This window comes from Temnothorax nylanderi, unplaced genomic scaffold (assembly GCF_030848795.1).
Source record: "Temnothorax nylanderi isolate EJ_2023f unplaced genomic scaffold, tnyl_v1.0 TNYL_tig1320_pilon, whole genome shotgun sequence".
Taxonomy (NCBI): Eukaryota; Metazoa; Arthropoda; class Insecta; order Hymenoptera; family Formicidae; genus Temnothorax; species Temnothorax nylanderi.
In genome coordinates this window covers 1,881-22,666 of record NW_027250382.1, presented here as the reverse complement: position 1 = coordinate 22,666, position 20,786 = coordinate 1,881, and the positions used below count along the sequence as shown (strand labels likewise).

The 20,786-nt window shown below is 35.2% G+C and overlaps 2 long non-coding RNA genes across 3 annotated transcripts; one reads left to right on the top strand and one right to left on the bottom strand.

Moving 5' to 3' along the window:
• Positions 1-6,045: 6,045 nt before the first annotated feature.
• On the bottom strand, positions 6,046-6,940 carry LOC139787185 (uncharacterized). The gene is made up of 3 exons (XR_011722550.1): positions 6,604-6,940; positions 6,225-6,242; positions 6,046-6,150 (listed from the first exon to the last, which is right to left on the bottom strand). It is a non-coding gene; the product is annotated as an uncharacterized lncRNA (long non-coding RNA).
• A 12,864-nt stretch (positions 6,941-19,804) lies between these two features.
• LOC139787184 (uncharacterized) lies at positions 19,805-20,283 on the top strand. 2 transcript variants are annotated; one of them, XR_011722549.1, is made up of 3 exons: positions 19,805-19,890; positions 19,991-20,135; positions 20,219-20,283. It is a non-coding gene; the product is annotated as an uncharacterized lncRNA (long non-coding RNA). The 2 variants fall into 2 exon arrangements; XR_011722548.1 differs by having other exon boundaries at positions 19,991-20,141; positions 20,219-20,282.
• The last annotated feature ends 503 nt before the right edge of the window (positions 20,284-20,786 follow it).

The window sequence follows — 20,786 nt, the reverse complement described above, 5'->3', positions numbered from 1 at the left end:
CGTTAAAAATTACACTATAACTCAGAATGTTACCAAATTCCGTTGATAATACTGGCACATAAAGACGCATTTACAGTAGGAAAGGCAAGTGTCTTCTACGATAGATTTAAATTGGCAAAAGCCTAGTGTCAAGTTGCCCCTTATCGGCTTAGCCCCGGTCTCCCCTACTCATTGTCAGTTTACTTAATTTTTTATACTATGTTAAAATTGAAATTTTAACAATATAAGCATTTTATTCTCTTTTCTAAGCCTTGAACAACATTGAAAATAATTTCATAACTAAATATCAAAAAATCAATGAGTAAGGAGACATTTTTCATGCTGGGGTCTTTTAGACCCCATGTGTCATTTACGAGATTCTTGAGAGGTGTGGCATTTAAGGGTTAAATAAGGACGTATTTGAGATATCCAAATCTGGAAATTTGCAGTCTTCCACCGTACTTTGAGATGATATCAATAATTATGTCGCCAATTTTTTCTTAGGCGGTGGAAGACTGCAAATTTCAAGATTTTGGATATCTCAAATACATCCTTATTCAAAGCTGACTACGTAGTACAGTAAGATTAGGTCTGAAAATGGCAAAACGGATTGACAAGCCAATTTTTTGAGGGTGAGTAGAGGATTATAAGAGATGCCCAAATTCACAAAGTTCCAACAATTTTCCCTGTGTATCAGCGGCTATCTTGAAAATAGGGGTAAGTTTGGATATCTCAGCTTCTATTGGTCGGATTTTTTTCCATTTCTTTTTGTTTTGTAAAAAAAAAAATATAATATATATTATTATGTATATAATATTGTTACAACTTTTGTTTGAAAAATTTTTTTAATAGCTGTCAAGGAAAAAAGTTACAACAAAAAAAGTGCCGTTAATTTGAACATTTTTATTGACAATTATATTGCTCCCTGTTGGTTTCATCAAAAAAATATTCTAATAAAACTTGTAGAGGACTCAATTCTCTACAATTTTCGTATATGCGCTTTTGGTTTTTTTTTGATAAAACCAACAGGGGGCAATATAATTGTCAATAAAAATGTTCAAATTGACGGCACTTTTTTGTTGGAACTTCTTTTCCTTGACAGCTATTAAAAAATTTTCCAAACAAAAGTTGTAGACAATATTTTTCCCTACAAAACAAAAAAATGGAAAAAATCCGACCAATAGGAGCTGAGATATCCAAACTTACCCCTATTTTCAAGATGGCCGCCGACGCACAGAGAAATTTTGTTGGAACTTTGTGAATTTGGGCATCTCCTATAACCCTCTACTCACCTTCAAAAAATTGGCTTGTCAATCCGTTTTGCCATTTTCAGACCTAATTTTACTGTACTACGTAGTCAGCTTTGAAAAGGATGTATTTGATGTATTTGTTTTTTTTCTTTCGTTAAGAATTTCCTGAGATATTTCAAATTTTGTCATGATATTTTTCATGTAAAACATGAAATATTTCGTGAAGTATTCACTTTTCGATGACTTTATCTTGATACTTTTGTATGTAGATTCATGAAAGAAATCAAATATAATATGATTTTTTACATTTGTAATTTTTTAAAATAGAATGCATCTACAAAATGCAATCAAAAATTTTAAAATAATTTTGTTTTTTTTACAAGCGATTTCTTTCATTATTCTACATATCAAAGTATCAAGATAACGAGTGATATATACCTAACGAACGAACCAAGTCACGCTATATCTGATACTGAAGGTACTCTAATTTGAAGTCGTAATTGCGCGCAAAGCGAAAGTATATATATGAATCAAATGGGATTTATTATATACTCATTTAGAAAATGAGATTATGAGTAAGACACATAGGCTATGAAAGATTTAAATTAAGAAAGTATAAAACAAACATATTTTAAAGTATTATAATTACACATTAGGATGTTGTTTATTAAATAATTAATAAATTAATTAAAATATTGTTACATGACACATGAGATATTCCCTGTTCTCTTATTTATTCTTATATATGACGTGCATATTGAAAAAAGAGTATTTATTTTTTTCAGCAGTTTCTATGATATTTAATCCTGGAAAGAAGCTAAATAAAAATACTTAAATAGGATTTTACTTATAATTTTATTTTACTTTTTTATTTTTTTTCTTGCAGTATTTATCAAAGCAATAATTCAAATTTAATCAATTTTAACATATTTAATATTAAAATTACCCAAATAATATTATTAATTTGTCATAATGTCACATTTTCATGATCTCTATTTTATTTTCTGAAAATCTGTGTATAGAGTGCTAAAAAAAAGTATAAGAAATGATATCTTTATCAGACTTGGAAATGACATATTTGTTAGATCATCATTTATTACTTTTGTCGAGTTTAGTCTATCTGTTAGTATCTATTATTTTCTTTTTATAGTCACAAATTGTTCTTAAACATTTTAAACTATAATTGCTATCGCGTAATTAATATTTTGTTATATAATAGGACATTAAAATGTGTCAATAAATAATATATTAATATAAGCCCTATTCTATAAGCTTAATTCATATGTGTGCATCCTTGCATGCGCAATAAATCAATATCATGCACATATAATCCAGGATTAAATATCACTATTAATCTATTCTAAGGCTATTAATCCATACATTAATCCATTCCAAGGCAGTGGATATCTATGAGATATGACATTTTTACGTGTAATATTCTTATATTTTTAGCCTGATACACACGTCAACATATATCTAGCCATATATTATACATGTAATTCGATACAATTTTCGAAGATCCATTACTTCAAATTAAAATAAAATATGATTCATGACTCACCGATACGATGTGCAGCAGCGGAGTTGTAGACTACGTTGTCAATATTCAAATTATAGCAATGTCAAGAATAATTAATTGTTTCAAATAATGATGGTTATGCGGTAAAACAATTATTATAGCAAACGCTCGAGGATAAGCTAATCAATCAATAATAGTAAATCTGCAAAATAAAATAAATAAATTTTTTAATAATATATATAAAAAAGTTAACTAAAACTATATAAATTTAAGGTAATTATAAAGGAAAGTGGTATCGTTTTACAACGATCTGAACATATTGGCAGAAAAAACTCAAAAACCAATCTCTTCGTTGGTTTCTTCTACCCTATTTCATATATAATTCATTTAAATTTGATTGACTAGACCCAACTTTATGCGCAATCAAAGGTTCATATATGAAATTCACGAAAACAAAGCTTCCTCTATGAGGAAGCAAAAAAGGTTTTACAGGGCAAACTTTCTACTATAAGGTGTCTCAGTTCAATTTTTAATTTCGTTTAATACTCAAAGCCGTAGTCAGCTTTGAATAAGGACGTATTTGAGATATCTAAAATCTTGAAATTTGCAGTCTTCCACCGTCTAAGAAAAAATTGGCAAACATAATCATTGATACCATCTCAAAGTACAAACTTTGCACTTTTAAATAAAAAAAAACTGTCCTGCGCCGATTATTTTGCGATTATGAAAACTCGATCAGAACAGCTGAACAGTTAATGTACAGAACAAACATTCAAAATTATGAAATGGAAAAATTCTTAAAACAGCATGCTACAAGATAAATTAATCCTAACATACAGTTCCGTAGTAGTAACTTTATTAACATTATAGTGACAATTAATTACGTGTATACCCTGGTAGAAAAGAGAGATTCAAATTGACTAAAGTGTATTTATTTCTAAAGTAAATTTTGATTTCTTTCAAATCGATTCTTATATAAATTAAGTTTTAATCGATATCAATATTATCAATCATATTCAGTAGCTTCCCTCCATGATATAAATATTGAAAATATATATGTCAAATTGGTATTTACACTGCTCAACAAAATTAAAGGATCACTTAAAATGCACGACTCACTTCAAATCGTCATAATTCATAATTCATTATCAGTGAAGAAATATGGTAGCGTAATCATTAAAAAAGCACTTCAAAAAGGAAATGTTAAATTTTACGATAAAATCAATAAAATTTGGAGAATAAATTTCGTTCTTCCCGTACACGCCATCAAAGCTGAAGTTTATTCTTCAATTTTGCAAAGTCCATTTTAAATTAATGCTGTTTGTAGTAAGTTCTTCGCAGAGAAACAAGCTTTGAAGCATTCGAAATCTAAGGATTAAGCGTTTATCTTTATAAGCGTTTCTCTGCAAAGATTTTACTACAAACGGCGTTAATTTAAAATAGACCTTGCAGAATTGAAGAATAAACTTCAACTTTGATGACGTGTATGGGGGGATAAAATTTATTCTCCAAATTTTATTGATTGTATCGTGAAATTTAACATTTTATTTTTAAGGCTCTTGGGTACTCGTCGCGGCCATGTTAGAATCTGAGAAAGAAGCGAGAAATGACACGTTGAAAATTCTTGCGTCGTATTTCCAAATAAAAAGATATTTGCTTAAAATAACACTACAGATCACTTCAGCACATTTCGAAAATACTTCGAGTTGAAGTTAAATCTACCCCTTTCCCTTCCCTTTCCCTTTCCTTTTAATTTACAAACAAATACATTTTAATTGTTCTAAATCGCTCATCTTTTCTACCAGAGAGAGTAACTACACTTCAAAATAATCCCTATCCCTTTTTGCCTGTATCTCGGGTTGTAATGCATCGAGTTTGATTAATTTTATTTTATATTAATAGTTTGAAGACTGAGAAAAAAGAATATTCAGGTAAGAAAGTCGAAAAAGTTGTAGCACGAAAAATATTTTGCAACTTTGAAAAATTGGCTATGGGTTACGCTACCTATAGTGGTGTTTGTGGGTTAAGTTTGCATAAGAAACAAAACTATTGAAATTATAATGTTGGAAGGACAGATTTGCGACGAATCGGTTTTAATAGGACGAGTGACCGACAAAGCCCTCGTCGAGACGTTTTCAAAACATTATAACAAAGCTCTCTTTCGTTAAGAATTTCCTGAGATACTTCAAATTTTTTCATGATATTTTTTATGTAAAACATGAAATTTTCGTAAAGTATTCACTTTTTGATGACTTTATCTTAATACTTTTGTACGTAGATTAATGAAAGAAATAATAATATTTATTTTTTACATTTGTAATTTTGTATAAGATATTAAATTAAATAGAATGCATCTACAAAATGCAATCAAAAATTTTAAAATTTTTTCTGTTTCTTTTACAACAAGCGATTTCTTTCTACGTACAAAAGTATCAAGATAACGTCATCAAAAAGTGAATACGAGATATTTCATGTTTTACATGTAAATATTATGACAAAATTAGAAATATCTCAGGAAATTCTTAGCGAGAGAGAGCTTTGTTATGGGGAGGAATGTAGAAAATAGTACAAGCGACAAATTGAAAAATATACATAAATAAAGTAGGAAATAACGTGAATAAATAGATTTTTGTCTATGTTATTAGTTATTGATTTTTTACTCTGCTGAAATAATACAACATTTATGGCAAGAAAGGTTAATTTAAAATCCAGTTTGAGAAAAGAATTGAGTGGAAGATATAATTGGTTGCTACACGGTATAAAATTTAAGTGCCTATTTACGATTATGCTACTAAAAACTTAGCTATGCTACCGTAGCTTTATGAACTCGTAACGTCGTCTGGCCGAGGCATAAAGTAGGAAACAAAAGATTTACATCGAAGCCGATCACGATGCCCAGGTTCGAGTAGTATGAAAAGACAACACAGGAACGTGGTTATGGCCGGTATGAGATCAATTTCTGAAAATAACGGTGCATCAGTTTGTAACGTGATCTTGTTAAGAAAACATAAAAAAACTATATATAATAATGATAAAAGGAGAAGAGTTAATTAAGATGGCTTCAACCAAATTTTGATTAACTTATCAATTAGTATTTCGTTAATGTGGATAGATTATTAATTTTTTGTTAACATAATGAGACTTACTTAATATTTAATGTAGCATCTTGTCTCTCTGAATTGTAATTGACGCGTATGCCTTTATGCTAGTTTATTTATTTAACACAGCGTTCGATGGATACGTTATCCTCATAAGACGACTCCTGCTTTGATTGACAAATTTGAATCGTTAGTCTGAGAGTTCACGCTCTGCTGTTGTCTCGATGTGCCATCATCGTTCAATATAGACAGAGATAAACTTGGCTTCACACGAATTCCATAATAATGATATTTTGAGTTTCCCCTATTATAAACAAAACAACGAAAGATATTAATCTGATAACATTAAGGTTCGCTAATTATTATGAAGCCTCTTACCTTATAGTCCTGAAACGCCTAGTTTCAATCCCAAGAATACAGAGCGTATTAATTTCCCGAAACTGATGGCTGCGTTCACGGTTCGCGCGTGCCTCCGAGACGCCGAACGACGAAGACGACGGCGACGAGGGACGAATGGCGAGACGCGGATAGACGGATAGGCGTGAGGCCGCGCGAGCGGAAGCATCCCGTTGAGATATAGGCTGCGGTCCATTTAATGCTATAAATGCTTCGAAGTATTCTCTTCTCTTTTCTTTCAATGAAGAAAGAAGGAGACAAAGAACGCTTTGAAGCATTTGTAACATATCAAATGGATCGCAACCGTAATTAACCGGCCGGTCGCGCGCGGACACGCAAGATTCTCAATTAATTTACTTACCGCCAGACGGATAAACAAGGCTCTAGGATAAGCCAGAAAGGCGTGGGCGGCTGAAATACACGGGTACACGAAAACAAAGACACTTTATTTAAGCACGGGGCACTTTATAGAGCACGCGGGGCACGCGAAACGTTACCGCGAGGACGTTTGGATTACGAATACGAAAGACAAATGACGCAGCCGCTGCTGCCGGCACGTACACGCCAGTCGCCACGAGCGAGTCACGTAGGCGCCACGCCGTAGGCGGGCGAACAAATGATAGCACGCGGGGACCGCGGGATCGCGCACGGATCACTGATGGCTTCTGCACACAGGACGCGGAAACGCTTGCCGCGCGGCAAGAAGCGACGCGGTAGCCAATCAACGTGTTGTTTTTCCGTAAGAACCAAAAGTTGATTGGCTACCGCGTCGCTTCTTGCCGCGCGGCAAGCGTTTCCGCGTCCTGTGTGTAGAAGCCATTAGGAGAAGTTCCGGGTGGAAATCGAACTTGGATGAATTCATACATTTCACGATCTTATTATATATAAACCCACACAATTTGCATAATTAAATAAAATAATAAAAATAATAATAATGTAATAAAATAACAATTACATAAAATTGCTATTTTAATCGCTATGCGGGCATTTGTTATTAAATTTAAATATTAATAAAATCGCGCGCGGATATTATAAATTATAATATATTAGACCTATCCAAATAACAATTCGTGCGAGGTCATGTTACATTCACGGCGTGATTATCACACCGTGCATGCACGAACGCATCATGCTCGCTTCACGAAGTGATTTTGGCATACGTACCAGAATTTGTAACGTTTTTGCCATTTTATCTGATATTTAAATATTATTTTTATATGTAGTGCGATCTTTTACGATCAATATTATAATTCATCATCAATTATATATTAATTGTAAAAGATCGCACTATGTCATCATGTGTGTGTTCACTATGCCATCACGTGTGTGTAATCACTATGCCATCATGTGTGCGTAATCACTGTACCATCACACGTGTAAATCACAAGTGATGGCATAGTGCGACCTTCTATACGCGCACGTATGCCAAAATCACTTCGTGAAGCGAGCATGATGCGTTCGTGCATGCACGGTGTGATAATCACGCCGTGAAGGTAATATGACCCCGCACGAATTGTTATCTGGGTATATACGAATCGGAGTGAAATATATGTTATAACCTATCTCTGTTAAAAAGCAATGTTATGTATTATATACACAGATATTAAAAAACTGTAAGCTAAATTTTATCAAATTTACTAATTGATTTATGTATTTGTGAGATTATGCTGATAACATGTGCTTCTATAGAAGCACATTCTTTGATAAACACAGCAACTGAATTAGTCACAGATAATTCCATAACATTTCACTAGATTTTAAAAACGGAAACAATAATAATAAACTCTCGCTTAACAGAATATCATGGTTTGTAAATGGACTTTCTCTTGATATCAGTCAGTTAAAGACTGCTTTGTAATTATTGTGAAAAGGATACCTTACTTTTAGCTCTTGTAAAGGTAGAATTGACATTTAGTAATCTAAATTAAACACATTATAAAAATTTTTACAGAATAATTTTAGTGGAAATATTATTAGCAGTAGTATGTACAACTAACAGCTACTAAACATACCTTATAAGACTTTAGTAAACAACAAATAATTTTCATATTTAAAATTAGTCAATGCATGTCTTTTCCAGTACTGGTGTATATTGCGCAGACACAGAGATATGTTATTTGTCACAATAAAATAATCTGTTGTAGCATTAAAAAAAAGCTAATTATTTATTAAAATGTTACTAAGAACGTTGCTGTAAATAAATAAACTACAATCTCAGATTATTAACAAATAGTTAAATGTAGTAAGCAATACCTGTAAAAATATTTAGCTTTAGTATGTAAATATTCTTAATATGACTCACCGTGAAAACAGTTTGTACTACTTTATACTACTTTATACTGTATAGGTATGTAGTTGATGAAACTAGTACAGATAACAGGAAAATGAGTCAAATCGTCATATTATACATTTCTGTATTTTATTCAAAAATTAAACAAAATTTTGGAAAAAGGAATATGATGTGCTATTCTCTAAAAGCAAATGTACATTAATATATATATATTTTCAGGAAAATATACTGGCAAAAACTACCTTTGGACATCCTATATATATGTATGTTAGTTTTTTAGATTTACTTTTTAAGTTTTGTGTTAAATTGCATAATTTTTTTGCACTAACAGTTATACCTTAAAATAAGTGATAAATGACAATTTCGACAACATCTTCTATCTATTGACAGTTTTGACAACAGTGTATATAAAAAATGAATATAAAGGCAGTTTTGACACCTAGCGTGTTGCTTTCAAATCGAGAGCGATTATCACGTTTAACAGCATCCTTGTGAATCTTTAAACAACGAGTTCTAACATGTTTAAGATTTTGCTGTATTTTAAATTAATTTCTAGTCAGGAAGTGAAGCAATCTTTCTTGAACAATATTTACGTTACCCGATTGGACAACTGTAAAAATGACATGTTGTGAGAAAAGATTTCTTCTAGTTCAATTTATTCAAATGACACCTGAAATAGTAGATTTCATAATGTATATTGTATTGTTAGAATATAAAGATTATTATAATGACTCAATGCAACATAAAATACAGTTGATAATTATTATTGTTGCCAAAATACACTTTGTATTTAAATAATTTTATATAACTCATCGTTAAAATGATTTGTTCTACATTTGTACACATGATTACTCTATTTTATACTCTATAGGCATGTGTAGTTAATGAAGCCAATACAGATAACAGAAAAGTTAGTCAAAACCATATTATACATTTCTGTATTTTATTTGAAAACTAGAAAAAATTGTAACGATGCACCCCCGAAAACTGCATCGTTCCGGCGTAACACCCTGCCGAGGCCGCCCGGCCGACCATCCGCCGGGCGAGGAACGGGCACGGTGTGCCCACCTTATTTTAAACGCTAGCATATAACGATAGGAAGCCCGCGAACGGGCTTGCCGCGGCAACCGCCTCGACGCGCCGAATGGGGCCGACCGCGGCCGAAGACCGCCGAACGCGATCGCGGCGTCGGGACGCCGTATTTTCCGACCGTTCCGCCGCGCCATCCCGGCGCTCGCGGTCGCCGTCGCTACCCCCGCCACTGCGGAACGCCGCCGCGCCGGGTATAAAAGACGAGCGTTTTTAACGCTAAATGCGATTTTCCGATCAACGCTCCGACCGACCGCACCGATCCTGAATTCCCGCATCTCTCTAGCAAGTCAGAACGAGGGTAGAGCGCCTCCGGCATTCTCTGTCTTCGCCGAGCGATTCTCGAAAGACGACAAGCTTTCTTCCACACCGCGCCCGCAAGTCAGAACGAGGGTAGAGCGCCTCCGGCATTCTCTGTCTTCGCCGAGTGATTCTCGATCGACGACCGGCTTTCTTCCACCGCGCGCCCGCAGGTCCGAACGAAGGTAGAGCGCCTCCGGCCCTCTCTGTCTTCGCCGAGTGATTCTCGTTAGACGACCGGCGTCCCCTACATCACGCCCCGCTAGTCAGGACGAAGGTAGAGAGCCTTCGGCCTACTCTATCTTCACCGAGCGCTTCTCGATACCCGACCGGCTTCCCTGCACACGGAGTTACCCGAACGGGGGCAGAACGCGTCTCTGCCTCCACCGAGCGATTCTCACCGGGTACTCCTACCACCTAACGCGCCGAATTGCAGCGATCTCGCCGCCGTATCCGCGCCCGCGCGCCCCGCGCCTTACTTCGCGCCACCCGTCACACCCCGATCGCCCGACTCGATCGCCATCCGCGTGCATTCCCGCGCGCACCGCGTGCGCCCCGGCTCTGCGTCCTGCGCTCGCCGCACCATTGTACGTACCGCGACTGTTACACTGTGTTCTCAATCCATTGTAAACCTCGCGACCGTGCATCATAGAATAAACTCTGCCACGTTATTGTTAACCACGATACACTTCATTTTGCCGAACCTCACCGCGCGTCCGTTCCTCCGCACCTCCTTCGAACCCAGCCCAGCCGCGAGCTAGATCCGCGTTTCGAACACAGGTTGTTTATGGCGCCCGAACAGGGACCTGACCGTAAGGAGCAGACCCAGGAAACCGGCAAAATGAAGGAGTATTTCTATAGGCTAAGCAAACCCGACTTGATAACCGAACTAAACTCACTCGGACTCGACACCGAGGGCAATCTCGACGATCTACGCCGCCGATTGAATCGATTTATCGACGCCCATCCCGAGCAGTTCCAGGCGAACGCGTCCGACGCTCCCCCGCTAACTCTGACCGTGCCCACCGGAATACCGCCGAACGCATCCGACGCCCCTCCAAGAACGCTGACCGTACCCACCGGAGTACCGGCATCCCCCGTAACGATAATTCCAGCCGACCGCCCGACGGACCCCGCCCCCCCCCACCACCCAGATAATGAACCAAATGCGAAAATGGGGCCTCCACTTCGACGGGAAGGACCCATGGGCATTCTTGGAACGGATCGACGAGCTCCGCGCCGCGTACGGATTCTACGATGACCACTGGCTCCGCGGGCTGCCCGAACTCCTAAAAGGGGACGCCCTCCTGTGGTACCGTAACAACCGCGACGGATGGTTGACCTGGGGGGATTTCATCGCCGATTTTAGAGAGACATTCCTGCCGCGACGATACCGACTGCAACTAGTAAATGAAATCCGCGACCGCGTACAGAAAGACGGGGAGCCATATGTGAAATACGCGACACAAATGCTGACCCTCATGCGTAGGGCAGGGGGCTACTCGACCGAAGAGCAGGTCGAGCAGCTCTACGAGAACATGCACCCCGATTATCAAAACCGTATCTGGCGGAGCGACGTCCGCAGCCCCCGGGAACTGCAGCAACGAGCAGGCGAGTTCGAACGATTGCAGCAGAATCGCAAAAAAACGCACCGTCGCGAAAAGCACCGCCACCGACCCCCCGGTCACCGCCGCCGTGTACAGTCGAAGCGAGTGCTGCTGGCGTTGCAAGCAACGCGGCCACACGCGCTTCGACTGCCGACGCCCCGCCCGGAAGTTTTGCTCACAATGCGGCAAGGACGGCGTACTGACAAAAGACTGTCACCCGCCGCCGGGAAACGAAACCGGGACCGCGGAAACGCCGGCCGCCCCCCGGTCCTCCCCGTAAGATTCACGCCCCGGCCGCACCTAAAAACGCGCATCCGCGACCGCCCGTTAGAGGCCCTACTAGACACTGGCTCAGACATATCGTTCGTCAACGAGCACACCGCCCGGCTCGCGCAAACCCTCGGTTTCCCCGTAACGCCGGACGAAGGGCAAGTCCAGTTGGCCAACGGGCACGTAATAACGCTGCCCGGCCGCGTCCGATTGCCGATTCAGACCGCCGGCAAGACCGTCTGGCACTCGTTCACAATTATGCCGAACCTGAAAAACGCCGCGCGTGTCTTTAGAAAGAGGAATATAATGTGCTATTCTCTAAAAAAGCAAATGTACATTAATATTTTTAGCAAAATATGAGGGTAAAAACTATCTTTAGACATATGTATGCATGTAAGTTTTTTCAGTTTAATTATTTATATTTTTTAAGTTTTGTGTTAGAACGGATTAGCTTGTACTAACAGTTATGCCTTAAAATGAGTGATAAATGACAATTTCGACATCTTTTATTTATTGGCAGTTTTGACACCTACAAATATATATAAAAATATATATAAAAGCAGTTTTGACGACAGTAGTCAAAACTGCCTTTCTGTATATAAATATATATAAAGTTAAATAACGGTAGGTTTGACGACAGTCGTTCAAATTAATTTTTCTATATACTTATATATATTCAGCCGTGTAAAGGTAGTTTTGACGACAGTCATCAAAACTACCCTTCTATAGCCACGCAAATATATAGCCATGCAAAGGTAGATTTGACAACTGTTGTCAAAACTGCCTTTATACCGCGGTGTTTTTGACGACCGTCGTCAAAACTTCCAAATGTCGTCGAAACTGCCATGTTATAAGATAAATTGTCGTCAATAGTGCCTTTAGGCAAAGATATATATATATATATATATATATATGTATATATATTATATATAATGGGTTTTTTTGGATTGCTGATCGAGTTCTGTAGTTCCGGGAATCAAAGGAAAAAAGTAAAAATGACCAGAATCCGAGAATTGAAGCGATTACTCATCTTATCTTCTGAAGAAAAGTCTTCAGAATAACGACAATGCGTAGTACGTTTAAAAAGAGGTATTAGTCGAAGACCAATATATGTTGTGAGTGCGATATGCCTCCGTGTACATATATTGTATACCTTGCTTCGAAATATATCGTACAAAACACCATTATTAAATGTATGCATAAACATCGCAAATAAAAATGTTCTTATTATTATCGTAAATAAAAATTTTTTTTTACAAAATCCTTCTTATAAATTTGTTTGCATTTTTTAGCTCTGAATTTCGAAAGATATTTTCATAACAATTTTGCAAAAAATATTTCCATATTTTTCATTCAAAATTAAATATAAATAATTTTTTGAAATTTACAATTATATGAATGTTTTATACAATTTTTTCATTTTTGTTAGCCGGTCGGGAAGCCTAGTTTTATGCGGGTTGAGTCTTGGAACCATTGAATAAAAGAATAAGTACGGATGCTTAATTAATAAAAAAAAATTACTATGAAGCGAGGTTTATTTTTTCGACACTGTGATATACAAAACTCACCTCAGGCCGTTCCCAGATTTAAAAAATCGTCCTCGCACACGTCGAAAAAAACAACGAATGCTTATCGATTGCATTTGCTTTTCGTGGTGAAGACGGACTTGTGAAACATTCCATCCACATATACAACTAAAATTACAATGAAATTAAAAGATGAGGGAAGAAGCGCGGGGTATCAGATATATTTTTTCGCATAAGATAAATACGCTATCACAAAATTGTATGTGCCAAATTGAGTATAATTTGACACTAAGAATTTAACAGTGTATAACTTTCTTTTTATAGAAACTGTAGAAACGGCTGATCCTATAAACTCATATTACTATTAACCGGTTTCATTTTCTTCCCTCATTCAAAACATGTTACAATAATTACTGGCGAATGTCAACCTTGCCATCGAATTAATAGCACTGCACTATAAACAATAATGCTTTTGCAACGTCCGCGTTGATTCTCAACATTTTTATAGGGAGTAATAATTTGAAACGTCGTCGGTCATAAGTGTATCAGATAGCCTGGCAAACAGTAGAATTACAAACGCATGCGCATTCTGGAGGTACTGTGAAGATAGTGTGATCATCGTTCACGTACTTATCTTAGGAATGCGATAATATTGAGAACTCTTAGAATATGATATACTCATATCTTCCACGTACTTATTTTAAAAATATAATAACACTAGAGTAATCCCTTAGGATGAATCATTTAGACTAGACTAAAGCTGTCCAAAAAAGTGATAAAATCCTCTTTGGTTCCTATAAAAAGAGAAGTCTCGAAGACTGTAGAGACAGTTCCCGAGAATTTCTTGTCAGTTCTTCAAATCGCGGTGCGTATTTACAACATAGTTTATATTTCATCGTGTAAAGTCTATTGTGAGTATAAAGTTGTGCTATAATAGGCCAGTCATATTAGACTAATTTAGGGGGTTAACCTTCCAATTAATCTTCCCAGGTTGCAACCACCATGAATCGCTTTGATTTGAGGTGCTGTAAGTGGGATTTATTTTGCTTCGCATGCGCAATGCGCATTAAAAAGTTATTAACAATATTATCAACAAAAAACGCGACTTTTTTTATTTTTTCTCAAATATCTCGAAAACTAAGCAAGATAGGGTAACTAACTATACGTACCTTCTTTGTAGAGCGTAAAATTATCTACAATAATGATCTGAACAACATTTATCGTCAAGTCAGTCGTTTAGCTTGCACGCGCCGTCAAAGTCCGAGACTCGGATCCCGAAAACACTCGATTTCATCGTTTTTTTGATGTTGCGTCGGTGATTTTTTTCCGTCATTTAAAATAAAATTAAAAATTCCCAAAAAATCACACATCATCTGAGAACTACAAAGAATACTTTTCAGGGTGTAACTGATTTTTTAGACCCTTTTTCTTTAGTTTGTAGCTATGTAGCAAAAAATTTTGATTTTTTGGAATAGTCTTAGTTTTTCGGTGTTTTCAGGCCTTAGAATTTGTTTGAGACAAATTTTATCGTATGCATCTTGTTGTGGACGAAATTTGCAACAAAAAAGGACCCTTGTATTTTTTTCGTACAACGAACGCTGATTTTTTTATTGACGCGCAAAGTTATCCAATATTGCGCACAGGTTGGATAACGCTTGTTTTACACTAAAATAATTATTTTTTATTAAAATTTACGTAATTTTTCGCATTATTATTGAACCATATTGCAAAGCCGTTTTCAACACATTCTCTCATTTTTGCTTATTTATTAACAAATTGTTTATTTAAAAATTATTATAAACAATTAGAAAAACATGTTATATTCGTCGTCTCATTTCAACTCGAAAAATGTTTTTAAAAAATTTGTTCATATTATTTATGACATTTATTCAAACATACAGTGCATCTTTTGACTATTTTTCACACCATCTCTGAGCCAATAGTGCGTTTTTTTGTGGTTTTCCCAGTAGGCCTAATCCACAAGCATTGAAGATATGTCCTTTCTATGTGATAATTATTTGGACATTGCTTGGATACTAAAACTATCCAACATGGGCGAGGAAAAACGCTATATATCGTGTATCAGAAGGAAACGCAGCAAAGAAAGAGACAATTCCTTTCGCTCATGCTTTTACTGGCTGTGACACCATGAGCGCAATTTTCCAACGAGGGAAAAATGGGACCATATTTTTTTTACGATGGAAAAATAGCATTTTCCATTTCCTAAAAATAAAAAAAATAAAAAAAAAAACCGAATTTACTGAAAAACGTACGACTTGAATAAATGTTATAAATAATATGAATAAATTTTTTAGAAACATTTTTTGAGTTGAAATGAGACGATGAGTACAACGAATATAACATGTTTTTCTAATTGTTTATAATAATTTTTAAATAAACAATTTGTTAATAAATAAATAAAAATGAGAATGTGATGAAAACGGCTTTGCAATATGGTTCAATAATAATGCGAAAAATTACGTAAATTTTAATAAAAAATAATTATTTTAGTGTAAAACAAGCGTTATCCGACCTGTGCGCAATATTGGATAACTTTGCGCGTCAATAAAAAAATCAGCGTTCGTCGTACCAAAAAAATACAAGGGTCCTTTTTTGTTGCAAATTTCGTCCACAACAAGATGCATACGATAAAATTCGTCTCAAATAAATTCTAAGGCCTGAAAACAGCGAAAAACTAAGACTATTCCAAAAAATCAAAATTTTTTGCTTACATAGCTACAAACTAAAGAAGAAGGGTCTAAAAAATCGGTTACATTCTGAAAAGTATTCTTTGTAGTTCTCAGATGATGTGTGATTTTTTGGGAATTTTTAATTCCATTTTAAATGACAAAAAAAAATCACCGACCCAACATCAAAAAAACAATGAAATCGAGTGTTTCGGGATCCGAGTCTCGGACTTTGACAGCGCGTGCAAGCTAAACTACTGACTTGACGATAAATGTTGTTCAGATCATTATTGTAGATAATTTTACGCTCTACAAAAAAGGTACGTATAGTTAGTTACCCTATCTTGCTTAGTTTTCGAGATATTTGAGAAAAAATAAAAAAGTCGCGTTTTTTGTTGATAATATTGTTAATAACTTTTTAATGCGCATTGCGCATGCAAAGCAAAATAAATCCCACTTACAGCACCTCAAATCAAAGCGATTCATGGTGGTTGCAACCTGGGAAGATTAATTGGAAGGTTCGATGTCTAATATGACTGGCCTATAAATTCCTTTTTTGTGGAATGAGAATTACTTATAACGCCCACTGACTCTCAACGTAATTGTTCACAAAATACCCGCGAAAAACGATCTAATATGAATCTAACTAAAATTATATTAAATCATATTAAATTTGGGTAAAATTCAAATTAAACCCAGATTTTATATTAAAATTATATTTCTTTAAATACAGTTTTAATTTGCACTTATTAAAATCAGTTATGTAGATTAAATATGATCCACAATAAAATAGGGCTTTAATTTAAATTTAATTAGATCACTTATGTGGATCATATAACACTTTGAATCAAATATGGTTTTAATTTGTATTTAATAAGATAACTTATGTGGATTATATATGATCCAGAACCATACACGATGCAGAATATTTAGATATAAGACTTTAATAAAAAGTTAATGTGTTCTGTATGCGACTTTTACTCGATTCAATTGCGGCTTTAACTCAAATTTGGTTCTAATTTGATTTTTATTAGAACGTATTTTTGTTTAAATAATATTTGTGGTAAAATTTGTTTCCTTATTTGTCGAACTTAACGTGTAAATATTTGATTCAAATTAAAAAGTTAGACTAATGTTGAATATTAATTTGATTTTGGAAAAATTATGAAAAGTTAATAATTAGAAAATTAAGTATAGATTAAATTTCATATTTTATAGACTTTTATTATAATACAGTTAGTATATGTTGTCATTAATTTTTTGTTGAAGATTTTTACAAAAAGATAATTATACGGTATACAAAATAATTTGAGTCTATAACAAGCTGTGGATTCTGTCACAATCTACGTCTATGTTAACGAAATATAAATTTGAAATAATTGGAGCATATTGAGCAATTTAAAGTTGGACAGAATAATACAAAAGATCTGGGAATGAACCAGCAGTGTATTTCAGTCCGCTATAGATTGTATATCTTTCTTAAATAAAAGTTTTATTTTTAGATTTTACTGGATTTTTTTATTGGATTATTGTATATGAAATGATATAGTCATATAAGATTATATATGATCAGATCAGAATATTGCATCTCAAAGTATCCGATAGATAGCATTCGATGTGATCTGTTTCTCGTAATTAAAATTTAACAAAGAGTGTTATAAGAACGGTATCAAAAAGACACGACACTGTCTCGCGCTATTCTCGCGCGACGCTGTCTCGGAGCGACACAATTTTTGTATCAGTTATATCGTGAAGTCCACTCTTATAATAAAGTGGCACGCTTAAAAAATATTATAACCCCCTATAATTACAACCATTAAGACCAAATATAAGATTGAGTTACAGTCATATATAAATATTATTTGGATCTTATTAGAATTTTATATAATCTGGTTTAAATTTAAATTTAAATTGGTTTAAATTTGATCAAATTAATTTTGAATTTATTACCATATTTAATCCACATTTGGCATATTAAAACCATATTAACTCTGTATTTCCTTAGGTCTGTGCGGCTGATTTTGCATATTTTAACAAAGCAAGGTCCAGTTTAATCCATATATAGATTAAATAAGATTGGGGTACTTTAATTTGATTTAAATATGACTTATATTTAAATTATAATTGATTTGCATATTCGATCCTAATAAGACTCTTATTGAATTCATATAAGCTTTTAATACGGCTTTAATACAATCGTTTTTCGCGGGTAGCTATGTTTGAGAAGCTAAAAAGCAAGAGAATAATATATCACACCCTAAAAAAGTAGGTACTGTCACAATTCAAAAAAATTCAATTTTGAGTTAAGCCCATAAAAAGTAGCCTAAAATGTGATGTGTCACAAATTTATAGGTGAAATCCATTTCACGAAGCAGAAGTGTTGTTATTCTTTTAAAATTGTTTTAAAAGATTTTGTCGTTGATTTAGAATTGTTTTTATATCTAAATTGATTTTATATCCAAAGTTTTTTCTTTATTTGAAGTGTATCACGATAATAATATTTATTAATAGCTATATTGCAAACAATAATTAAATTAAAATTGATTTGTGAGATTGCAGTCGTATTATTATAATAAAATTTTAGAGAAAAATGTCCGAAGAATTTATTTGCAATAGCGGATTCAGATATTTTCACACGTTAAATGAATGCCGCGTTTGCAAAAATCGCCTAACTGGGCATAAAGAACTTCTCCCATTTTAGGCTCTCCGCGCCCAGTCATCTGCAATTATATATAATTTTGTAGATTATTATGGTAGTATTAAAGAAGAAATAGTTTAAATAATCTTTAAACCCCCCGCCGCGCGCCGTGCTGGAAGCAGTTTTGACCTCCTAATGATGCCATTTTTATTCGTTCGATGGCTCGTCATCAGAGCTATCCAAGATGACAAATGCATTATTGCTATAGTCAGAAGGTATCTAATGTATATTTAAAAAAAAATAATAAAAAACAACAGGGGCTCGATTCTTGAATTCATTTCAAGAGAAACGTATGCGCAAATGTTGTTTCCTATATAAAAAAATCCATGTGGACGCGAGAAGTTGGCCCGTGGTCGAGTCGTATTGTTGCACCTTTTCCGCGTGCGTGATTGGCCGGTCGAAGCCGGTGATCGAGATCGCGAGATTCGTGCGAGCTTCGTGCGTGTGTGTCGTGATGTGACAGCTCGCGTCGTGTCGTTAAGAGGTTAATATATTATGCTGGCAACATGGACATTGTAATTTTGTATTAAAAAAGGAAAAGGATGTTTCTGAGAAATACATTTGTTACATATGTCAAAATCCATATCGACTACGGCCGTCTCTAAGAAATATTATCACGATCAGAACTGTGGATTAAGGAAGGAAAATTGTCAAGGTAATTTATTTATTAATATATTTACATTTATATATTTTGATTGTGCGTATATTTTGATTGTGCGTATAATTATAATTATTTATATATAGTAATCTGTTTATACGTTATTTATTGTTTTATATAAATGTGATGACTTATTACAGAGAGCGAAGGGGTGATGATGATGATTAACGGCGAACTGGTAAAAGTAGAACAACTTCGGAGAAAAAAAATAATAAATTGCACATGTGGTTTTATGGAAGAGGACGGTTTAATTGATCTCTGTCTCTGCTGGCAACATGGACATTGTAATTTTATTGAAAAAACTGGTAAAAGTAGAACAACTTCGGAGAAAAGAAATAATAAATTGCACATGTGGTTTTATGGAAGAGGACGGTTTAATGATCTCTGTCTCTGCTGGCAACATGGACATTGTAATTTTATTGAAAGGAAAAGGATGTTTCCTGAGAAATACATTTGTTGCATATGTCAAAACTAAGAAATATTATCACGATCAAGACTGGATTAAGGAAGGAAAATTGTTAAGGTAATTTATTAATTAATATATTACATTTATATTTAGATTGTGCGTGTGGTTATAATTAGTAATCTGTTTATATGTTATTTATTGATTTTTTAATTTGCAGCTTGTCTAACCGAACTCGAAAATCAGTATAGATAAATCAAAGGACTGCAATGTTGAAGCGTTCTTATGACTTGGTTGCTGCACTTCTACAAATTCAACAACTTCTTCACAGTCTGCGCGTAAAAATCAACGTGGCACATTAAGTTGTAAAGGTATACGTCTGCCTTCTTGGAAAAGTTTTTTTTGTCTGCATTATAACGACTAATTTTGTTTGAATACGTTCTTTAAGATTACGTAGAGATACTTTGGACAGCAGTGAAGATTGCGTTCGGGATTTACTGCCAAGAGGCGGTTTATCAGAGAGGTGCCGATAATTCGGGATATATGGTGGCAAACAAGGTCGTTTTCCAACCCAGCGTAGAGATCGAGAGACGAATAATCGTCGTACTACTGATGACGAAGACACTGTTTTAAACAGCCAAGACGTTTCAAGCATTGATAAAGGTAATAATAATAATACTTATTGATCGCGCGTGTGCGTGCGTGCGCGTGTACACGTGTGCGTGTGTACGTGTGAAAGACGTGCTTGATCGGTAGGCTGACGCGCATATGTGTATATATATGAATACATTTAGAGTTAATCTATATACATTTGTTTAGGCAGTAATGCCGGCCCATGCGACTAATCGACCATGAATAGCAAGGAAGGAACACCCGTGAACGACGTATCTACGTTTAACAACAGTTCGCAAGGATCTAAGGCCAAAAGAACATCGGTCTCATCCTCCTCGTATGCAGCAGAGCAAATAAGCCTAAAGAAGCTCTTGTTAATGGTACAGTGGCTGAGCACTACGTTG